The following is an 11267-nucleotide window of genomic DNA, read 5'->3' on the forward strand; positions in this document are numbered from 1 at the left end:
CATTGCACTCTTCTAATTCCCGTGGAGGATTAAAAATGAATCTCTTCGGGCTCCAAGCTGCCTTCGAACGTCTGTCGAACTCGCGATGCATAAATCGTAGTTAAAGGATTCGAGTGATCACTCTCATCTTTCCAGCTATTGTTCATCCACGTTGTAACGGAGAGGAGAAGCCGAGCACTTCCGAGCTTCTCCAGCATTCTCCATTAACGTTCTCCGAGGAAAAAAATTCGAAAAAATCCTCCACGATAAGTTCCGATGGCTACCATAAATCAAACTTTTTTGTCGAAATACGTTTACACGATCCCTCTTGATCCAGGCGTCGCAACTTACAAACGATCATTATCGTCAAGTGGACTGCGAGATTTCATGCACTTACTTCCGATGCTTCGTACTACAATATTTTACAAAGTTCCGTACGATACCCGCGGCTATCGCGTTCTAAAAATCTATATTTGCATAAAGGTCTGTTGGCGAGTTTATCCGGCAGTCGATCAGCAATTTACCCGGCGGATTACGGGCCGCGCTTTAGATATCCGCGGTGTTTACAAACGGATAAATACGTCCGCGTTCTTAATTAGTTCCCGAAGCAGGATCCCGAAGCTTCGCGCGGAATCGTTTTTCGAGGCCTTGTAACTTTCTCGAGTTACGTCGTCGGAGATAAGAGAGCGCGGGGATGATAGGACGCAGTGCCGCGTGTTTTTCGAGCGCTACGGACAAAAGATGGCGACCGAGCGGCCAGATAATCAGTTTATCCGGGACATACCTGCCCTATTTCGCATATTATGGCCCTATACACAAGGCTACATGCCCGTCGGGTTTCCCCCTTATCTGCGAAACCCGTCACCCGGTGAATTTCTCCGCGACTAATTCAACCCCTCCGCCTGGGCCGCTTTGATAGCTCAACCTATCTGGCTTTAATCCCGTCCTCTCGCCTCCTCCGATTCGATGGCAAGCGAATGGACTTTCTTCCTACCCTTTCCAACCATCCCCTTGCCCCTAACCCCCTCGATTCAACTCTTTGAACTCGGAGACTTTTCTCGGATCAACTCGAAACAATAGCGCGACGGAAAGCACGTTCTCGGAAAAGGTGCATCTTCGGGAATTATTTCCGGGGAACACGGATTTTCTGCGAGACCTTCACCTGGCGGGCTCGAATCTGTATACAGTGGACCATGTCTCGGAATTTTTTCAACGCTGGTCAATGTTTCAGTCTTGCGTAAATAGTTAATTATTCTGCCATTCTGAGAAAGCTCGATGAGAAATCCAAAGAAAACGAGTAGAAATTCTGACGCCGCACAACAGTCCGATCGCCGATCTAGCTGTTCAATATTCAAAAAGTGCTTTCAATGACTTCTTTGAAGAAAAATCTTGGTGTGTATGGCGAATCTAGGGACGCGGGAGCGTGCCAAGAAAACGTACAGTCCCTGACCCTTCCACCATCCTCCCTGTTTACGCGACAGAACAAGAAAATATAATTATAAAAAGAGAAAAAACTAGACATTACGATAATAGCCATTAGATAAAAGTCTGCTCTATCGCGTGGTATAGTTCGATTTTCCGCTGGACCCTTATTTTTTGGAATAAATTCAAAAATATCCTCAAAAATTGGCGCAAAAGTGGTGTCCCTCCGTCTTTGATCATTGTTTAAACATGTTTAAACAATCATAATGTACTAATATTGGATATCACTGTATTCGGGAAAGTCTACAGAATCTTTTGCTGCAAAGAACAATTCAATTTCTTTTATAATAACACCACAATATTTGTTTAAAGTTGAAAAATATGTTTTTTTTTTCAAAGCCACGTTCCTCAAAAACTGTGTGTATAGGAAAAAAATTGAAAACAGATTCGGAATCAGCGCGAAAAACTCTATAAGAAGGACACAACAGTAGTTGTGAAACAAATTTGGTGTTGGACAGTGATGTTTGTTATGTTTCAAGCTCTCAAGCATATAATTAAACGCCACACAAGCGTTGGGGGGGGGGGCAAAGTCCAATTTTCATTTTGAGACTTTTCAACAGCTAGATTGGCGTTCGGCCACACTGTGCGCCGCTTCCAGTGATCGCAACATTAATTTCAGGTAATCCCGAGCTAGGACAAAAGGGAAACATGTTAAGCTGCGATATCTCCAGCCGATAATTCGAGCGACGAATTCCTCGATTAATAAACACTCTACTCCCGGCCGGCGATCACACCGATGTGTACATTCTGCGATCATAATTTCCGTTAGTTTGGACAACGTGCCGTGAACTCGCTCGAATATTGAATCTAAACGGGATAGATAGAGTTCGGGGATGGGCGCGCAACGAAGATAAACGCGATTCGGGTTCGGAACTGCAGTCGTGTGAAACTTTTGGCAAATAGATTCGCCTCGGAGAATGAAGGAGAGAGAGAGAGGACTTTGAAACACGGGAATGAATGGGTGCATGAAGCATCGATGTAGACACATTACCGCGGTCGACTGTTACCCGGCATGCAATCGTTCCGCGGGCAAATCGAATTTTTTCGCGCCACCTACGCTCCCTCCTTCACGAAACGGATAAATAAGTTTCTGTTCCGGGGATTCGGAACGGTGAACTCCTACAATAGACGTCAACAGGTCCCCGGGCGATATACAGTGGGTGTACAAAGTATTCGTACACTTTTTAAAAATTAATAACTTTTTTATAATTGTACCAAACGACCTGATTTTTTATAATCAATTAGAAGCATTAGTTTACGAACTGATATGCAAAAAAGATTTTCCAAAAATTACAATTTACAAGATTGCATATGAAAATAAAAAAGGCATTTTTTGAAACTGTTTTATTTGGGCACTTAATGAAAAATTAAAATATATGTTTTCTAGATCTATGTTCTTTATACGCATATTGAACATTTCATCGAAATCGACTGACGCAGGTAAAAACAACAGGCATCGAAAGATGTACGATTCTGTGGATTTCAAGCAGAAACTGATCAAAAGTTGTGTGAAACTACGATTTTCACCATTTTTAACCGCTTGTAGCTCGTGTGTATGTTAATCGATTTCAATGAAACCTCCAGCATGTGTATAACTAACATAGATCTACAAAACATATCTTTTAAATTTTCATTAAGGGCCCAAATAAAAAAGTTTTAAAAAATGCCTTTTTTATTTTTGCATTTAACCTTGTAAATTATAATTTTTGAAAAATCTTTTCTGCATATCATTTTGTAAACCAAAGCTTCTAATTGATTACGAAAAATCAGGTTGTTTGGTACAATTACAAAAAAGTTATTAGTTTTTAAAAAGTGTACGAACACTTTGTACACCCACTGTATTTTATACCGGCTTTCGAAATATACAGGGTGAGTCACAAAAGTATTTCTTCTTCGCCTAATTCAAAAAGAGACATTTTAAAAAATATCATTTACCTTAAGGGAGGAACCTCGTGTAGATGGCCCGTTTCTCAAGAAATTTTTTCGAAAAATGTAATGCGTAGATTGATTTAAAATTGGAGGTATCATTAATGTTATAATGTAACAAAAAATATCTTTTGTAAATGTTAATTGTTAATATCAATGGCGGCTTGAAAATGGCATCTTGTAAATGCGCCACGATTGATGACATGGTTAATCATGTTATCTTAGCTAGAAAAATGTCTAAACTGATCACGCTTCGTGACTCGCCCTTGTATAGTTATCTGCCGTTTTTAACTTGCATATCTCGCTTCCCATGGAATATCTGTTCCTGTGATATTTTTATGGAAAGAGATGTTGCTCGCTGGATCGTGCTAACAAAGCACTGTCATGGAGCAGGTATTCCAGAATCTTTACAATAAAAGTATCATGAAAACAAGATATTTTAGAATGTCCATTGAAGATCGTTCTATAAGAGAAATAGAATACAAAACGTGTGTCGGTTATCGATTTAACCGTAACAGTGCTTTGATACTGCTGTAGTGAATTAAATACACGGTATCGTATTCGACGTTCGTTACAATGCTCGAGAACTTTTTTTTTATATCAATGAACGGTCTGCCTTCGTTACAGATGAATTTCCAATTTATTTGCAACAAAATCAATTTTTTACAATCAAATAATCATCGATATATACAAATTTGTAAAACTTGAACGTGTGTAATTTTACTGAAAAATGAACTTACCACTTTTCGCGAGCACCTTTGATAAAGGGATTTTTACTACCGGCTGCAAACTATAGAAAAGTATCCAGTGGCAGTAGCGTATAGGTTGCAGCAGAGTCAGTCGAGCGTGGCTCTCCGTTACGAGCACGGAGGGATTAATTGTTTCGAGTGAATTATCCAATGCAGCGGCTTTTTTCGATCGTCGGACGATGCACGGTAACGCTAGCGACAGAAGCGCAGGGAATCCCATTAAGTCGGCCAAGAAACTGGTAAACGAGTTTTATCGCGTTCGAGGACCGAACTCGAAAGGAGAAAAAATCCCTCGAGGATCTTAATCGGGTTATCTCAAAGGACTTTGGGCATAGAACTGATCGACGGGAGTCGCTGAAACCGGCACGTATCAAGGAAACGGCATCGCCTTCGTCCGTTAGCGATTACCTTCTTTCGTGCTCGAACAAAAATAAATTTAAAAAGATAAAATTCAATGTTTAAATTTGGGTCTCGCAGACTAAGAATGGTCCAGCTGCCCCATCCACAATTTTTATTGATATTGTGTGGAAAACAATGGTTTTAGGTTGAAAGACAACCCCCTAAATTTTAAGTCGCTGACCCTTCATATAAGGATGATATCAGGGCAAATACTATATCATTTTTTTCTCGGTTGTTAATTAAGATATTCAGATTAAAAAAAAACGAAAATACTCAAACTTACCTCCTTCATATCATATATTTTTTTCACAATCGTGATCAAATTATTAAGGGCAGAAAAAAATCATTTAATTTTTTGGGGGTGGGGATTACAAGCAACCCTTCGAGTGACCACTTCCAAAAAATTCAAGAACAATGTTCTGTTACCTGTCTAATATATGTATACAAATGTTTCAAAATGATCGGATTGGTGGAACATAATAATAATAATAATAATTTTTTTTTAATGTAATACTATATTTTCTAACTGTTTAAGAATCATTTTGTAATTTTAGACAATTTGACGAGAAGTCACGCTACTCGCTCTTCTTATCAACCAGTCCATCAACGCTGTCCGACACGAACAGCCCGTGGGAAAAATTTGTGAACAGTATTGGATCATGTACGAACCCATAGCGACAAGTTTTTTAATCGTACATCAATTAATTTTCAGTAACAAATTCCTGAAGCGATACATTTTCTGATTGAGCGGGGAGATAGCCTCAAGGGTTCCTGTTTGAAATAATATATCGGGAACTCGACTCCGGACAAATCGATTCGATGAAACGATATCGTGGAGCCCGGCGTGCATCCCCATCGGACGGACAAACTTTCCGCGCGCTTTTCCTCCGGTTTTCCCTGCGGGCACGCGAGCCGGACTTTTATTTCGCGCGAAGCCCGAAGAATTTAATATCGGCGACACGAAAAAACAACCGCAAAACGAGCGCGAAATTTCGCCGATCCGTTTGCGCGCTCGCCGGAACCATCGGGTTTAATAACGATACGTTCTCCCGTTGATTTCCGATGGTATTTCTTTCGCGGATTTCGAGAGTTGTCTCTCGGGGAGTTTGACGAAAAAAATTGCTCCTCTGAAAAACACCCGCGAATTTCGGTAGAGTCATTTCTATGGTAATCGCGGCAGCCGGTGCTCGCGGTCCTAGAAGGGGAAATTCGTTCACGCCGAATTTTAAAAGCGTATCCCGACGGCGTTCCGGCGAATGCACTTTGATTATTAAATGCCGTTCGATCGCGAGCCCTCCCTGGCAACGTACTCGATCATCCCCTTCACAAATACGCGCGCGACTCGATTTACATTCGTTCGTCGCGAATCAATTATCGAGACGAGAATAAAGAATTAGAGGGTAGAGATATAGTGGAGCGGTGACCATCGCGGCTAAATCAAATCAATGTAATTAAATACGACTGTTTGACAGTGGACGGGGACGAGAGAATGGCGGTGCGCATAGAGACAAAAATCGCCGCTCCACTACATTCCCGTACTTATACTCCCGCTTACTTCGTTACCGCCATTCCAAAAATATTGTTCACCGTTCCGCATGAATAAAAGCCACTCTGCGCGTTTAACTATTTCGTGTTTTAATTCCAACTTTCACGACTATCTCTAGAAAATTTTGCTGGAGAGAAGCAAAAAGTGGAAAATGCTCGTGATTTTATTAGCTCGGCGAACGAATCGATGTCAATCCATTAGTGCGGGAATGCGTGATTACTAGCGGGCTGCACGGTGATTAAGACAAATAATTCATACGACTTTATCCGATGAAGCAAGAATATTTCCGTGGCAACCGGACGGGTCCTTCGCAATTAATTCTTTATTTGATCTTGCAAATATAAAATGTTAAGGCGCGCGGTTTTACAAAGTGCTAGGGGTTGTTCCCGATACCGTGGTTTCCCTCCAAACATTTCGTGAAAGATACGTTTCCTTTGGTCGGAATATAAAATTATCGAGACGAGAATAAAGAATTAGGGTACAGATATAGTGGAGCGGTGACCATCGCGGATAAATCAAATCAATGTAATTAAATACGACTGTTTGACAGTGGACGGGGACGAGAGAATGGCGGTGCGCATAGAGACAAAAATCGCCGCTCCACTACATTCCCGTACTTATACTCCCGCTTACTTCGTTACCGCCATTCCAAAAATATTGTTCACCGTTCCGCATGAATAAAAGCCACTCTGCGCGTTTAACTATTTCGTGTTTTAATTCCAACTTCCACGACTATCTCTAGAAAATTTTGCTGGAGAGAAGCAAAAAGTGGAAAATGCTCGTGATTTTATTAGCTCGGCGAACGAATCAATGTCAATCCATTAGTGCGGGAATGCGTGATTACTAGCGGGCTGCACGGTGATTAAGACAAATAATTCATACGACTTTATCCGATGAAGCAAGAATATTTCCGTGGCAACCGGACGGGTCCTTCGCAATTAATTCTTTATTTGATCTTGCAAATATAAAATGCTAAGGCGCGCGGTTTTACAAAGTACTAGGGGTTGTTCCCGATACCGTGGTTTCCCTCCAAACATTTCGTGAAAGATACGTTTCCTTTGGTCGGAATATAAAATGGGAAATATCGTGTACCCCGATTCCCAAAGACAACATATCGCGGCGAAATAAAGTACCGTCGCTGATCGATCTCGATATCGAATATTTAATTCCGATACCGTCGCGTCGGTGTGGGTGTGCGCGCGCGTGTGTGCGTCGCGGCTGTTATATCGAAATCGCAGCTCTCGAACGAGTTTGCCAACCGAATTAATTTGCTCGCTGACAAACGGGGATGATATAAAATGTGCTGTCGCGCGCGCGACGCTTTCGCTGGGAATTATGAACTAGTAATTTCGGTTGTTCCGCAGTTCTGGTGTTAATTGGAGTGCGCGCGCGTCTGGTCCGTGAAAAGCACGCGATTGCAACTGACGAGACAAGTTTTTAATGACCGTAACAAGAGACTCGTCGCGCGCGTTAATGCCAGAAATGAAACGGCAACCTCCATTTCGCGAACATACCCTGCCTTTTCGCGTGCAAATCTGCCCACGCGGCTCGTCCCGCTTTTCCTCGATCGTTGACGCACTCGACGAACGGTGGAAAAAAATTGTTCAATCCTGCAAAACTTCTTCGTTCCGCCGTACGGACCTCGCACCGTTGAATTATGGGTCTGGGAATATTTTAGTCAATTGTTAGAAGCCGAACACCACGCGCTCGAGCTTTGGAAAAAATGGTTGAATCCTGCAAACTTTGTTCGTTAGTCGTTCGGACCTTCTAGTCTTGAATGATGAATGCAGGAATATTTCAGACAATTTTTAAAAGTAGAACGCTCTGTTAAAAATTACTGAATGCTCCGAAATTCGTTAATTTTAACATTGGGACCTTCTGGCTTCGACCTGTGAACTTTGAAGTATTTTCGAACATTTTTCGAAGCGGAGTACCTACCATATCGTAGGGTTAATCGGAACGCGTAATTATAGCTGCCGCCTCGGCTCCTCGCTTATGGCACGTCTTCTCCAGAAATTGCAAACAGCTCGCGAACCATTCTTCGCGGAAACCTGATTGCGAATGACTCGTTCGCAGCTGGCAATTAGGAGCAATACGCGTCTGGGAACGAAAGTTTAGGAAATTAAATTCCACCGTGTGCGGAAACGATCTTGCTGGCTTTCAGTTATTAATTAATCGACCCCTGTATATTCCTAAGAAACCCAGATTAAGATGCAAATTTCATTAATAAAATCACCCAGGATGTAGTACATCACCGGCAGCTCTTTCATTTACTTTTCATACGAGAATCAACTGCGTCAGAGGCTTAGTGAAAGGATCATCGGGCTAAATTGATTCCAGCTCTAATCGCGACGGAGAAACGAATTTGTAACAGTTACGACGAAGAGATTTAAGACGAGGGGACATCGAGCTCGAACAAACAGAGCTTCCGAGGTACACGGGTGCAGGTGTACTTTCGGTGCGCTTCGCGGAAGCAATCAGGATTTCGAGATGGGGGTCAGGTTAGCGTGACAAAGGGCGGACGGCTCGCGAATTTCGACGAATCGCGCGGCTCGCTGTCTGGAACAACGCCGATCCGATGAATCGTGCTTCTCGCGGGGCAAACCAAAGCGCTAATTAAAGCTCGAGCTTGTTAGCCGGTTGAAACGTTTTTATTCGATTTGCTGGAGGCCGGTATTTATGGATCGCGTCCGTTGTTGCTCGCCCACGAATAATAGGATCCTCGGTGAATTCCCAGGAGCGACTCGATTATAGTTCGATCGACGAGCAGCTTGTGTATGTCCACGCGTGTGTATCCACTCGTGTGCGCGGTTTCAGGGTGTACGTACAATCCGCGTGGTGGGTGTGTGTACCGCGTGGTTCGTGCGGAGATTACCGAGAGAGGGCAGAGAGAGGCATGCTTGACAAGCGGCGTTTTAATTTGACGTCGATTAGTCAAGACCGAGGTTGCGGATCGTGGTCCGATAGGAGAGAGGCTTGGTGGTTACATCGGCCCAACAACGAGCCTCTGTGCATTCTACGGATGCACTCGTGTTGCGAGCCACCACCGACGCCGACCGACGTCGACCAACGGCAACCAACGTCGACCGACGCCGACCAACGCCGCCGCGCGTGTTTGCTTTGCTCCGCGTTCTTGCTAATTGCGATCATCCCTTGGTACCGCGCGATCACCGACAGCGATACACGCTCACGATAAAACGATCTCGTCCTACTCCACTCCAGTACCAAACACAGCTTGCCGACCAATTTCAAGGACTGGCCAGCTATCGCTGAACCCTTCAAACGAGTCCTCCAGGTAATCGAAACCCTTCAAACGAAAATCCATTTTCTTGTTGCCGATACACATACCCCTGGCCATCGCCAATTTCCCCTTTCGATAGCCAATACAGCAGTCTTATATGCATTGACCCGCTCGATACAAATCCGGACCACATTTTTCTCCGTCGACAGCAATTTCATGAATTTTCGAAATTCAACATCACTAATTCTGAAAAAGAAACAAAAATATGGTATCATCAGGAATAACTTTCGATGCAGTATTTGCAAGATATTTAGACAAAATTGAATCAAGAATATTTATATCAGATTTTAGCAGTCGATTTTTGCCGGACCCTTGCAACCTCGTGTACGTGTATGTGTCTACGCTCTCCTTCTTTGCGTCGCAAATTTTGATCGTTCATTATTTTTTCTATGATTTTCTATGATTCTATCATTGAAACAATTGGCTTGTGATAGCTAAAATATGATATAAATATTCTTGATTCAATTTCGTCTAAATGTCTTGCAAATACTGCATCGAGAGTTGTTTCTGATGATCTTGTTGTCGCTTCATTAAGATTAATAACCATTTCCAATCTTAATTTACTTCTAAACAAAGTTTCACTTCTGCCGCCAGTGGTTTTTTGCCTTATTTGGCTAGCTAACTCTTCAGCACAATTAGTGAACTTTGAGCGCGGATATCTCGGAAAGTATGCGCGATAGCGAAAAACTGAATGCAGTCAATCTTATGGGTCATTTTGTCAGTATTAATTTTTTATAGAATGGTCTTATCGCTGGGACGCATAGTTTCCGAGATATAAGCGGAAAACCGAAAATGGGGACCTTCTACGTGCCCCCCCGCGTGCAACCCGCTCACCTCCCAGGAGTAGGGACTTTTAGTATGTTTGCCTCCTAACTAGTCCAAACAAAGTCCCAAAATTAAAAATTGTGTTCCTTCCATTTCCCTCTACGTACAACTTTTCGTTGACTGGACTAGAGCTAATATAAGCGTGGTAAAAACGAATTTCACAGTTCGGAATTGGTTTTCTATGAATCCGCGTAAATCGAGGACTTGCTGTATTATTAATAGACTGCGGATCTTTATGCAAAATAAGAAATGTTCGCATTGATTGCAGAACACAGGAGCCAAGTGAAAATTGTATTCTGCTTTTAATGATCGTATTAAGCTGAGACTAATATAGTGATGTCCTTAAATATTTTTAACATGTCCACTGCTTTAAATTGTACGTGGCCATTTTTGTCAAAACCGCATTAAATCCGCAATCTATAATAGGGAATAGTGTGGAACATGGAAGAACGAGCGACATAAGATGAATAATGTAAAATCGCATTTCTCGAGTTTCATTTTCTTATTTATTTGCACAGGGTCTGTGCAATCTTATTGTAACCGCGGGAAGAAAAATACGATCGTCGCGACTCGCAGACTGTCCGGAAGAGAAATAATCTGATTTTATAATGCCCCGTAGTTTAATCGCCGGGTTGAAAAAGACAGGAGCGAGTAGGTGCGGGAGATTGATTGACGGGGTGATTACCGTTGGATGAAATGGACTCGGCCAGCTGTACGGCGCGGCGCGGCGCAATGAATGATTTACGATACTAAATAACGGAGAGACGTACGCCGAAAGGATCTATTAAGCGGTGCAGCGGGTTGCATTCTCGCCGCGTGCGCCGCGCCAGTACCTGGGATAAGCAGCAGTAAAAACAATTGCAGTCGCGTTCACCGCGAACAATTGAACGGATGCGCTGTGTATAACGTACAGGGTGTATAGAAAGTAATGGTCATCCGTTCTAGGGGTGAATCTACACCTTTGGATCGGTGGACATTCGTAAGAGAAACTTGCCGTAAAATTATTTTATAACAATAATTACACAGTATGTGAAATAAATAAATGGGTGAATTTTCACCC

Source organism: Lasioglossum baleicum, chromosome 15 (assembly GCF_051020765.1).
Source record: "Lasioglossum baleicum chromosome 15, iyLasBale1, whole genome shotgun sequence".
NCBI lineage: Eukaryota > Metazoa > Arthropoda > Insecta > Hymenoptera > Halictidae > Lasioglossum > Lasioglossum baleicum.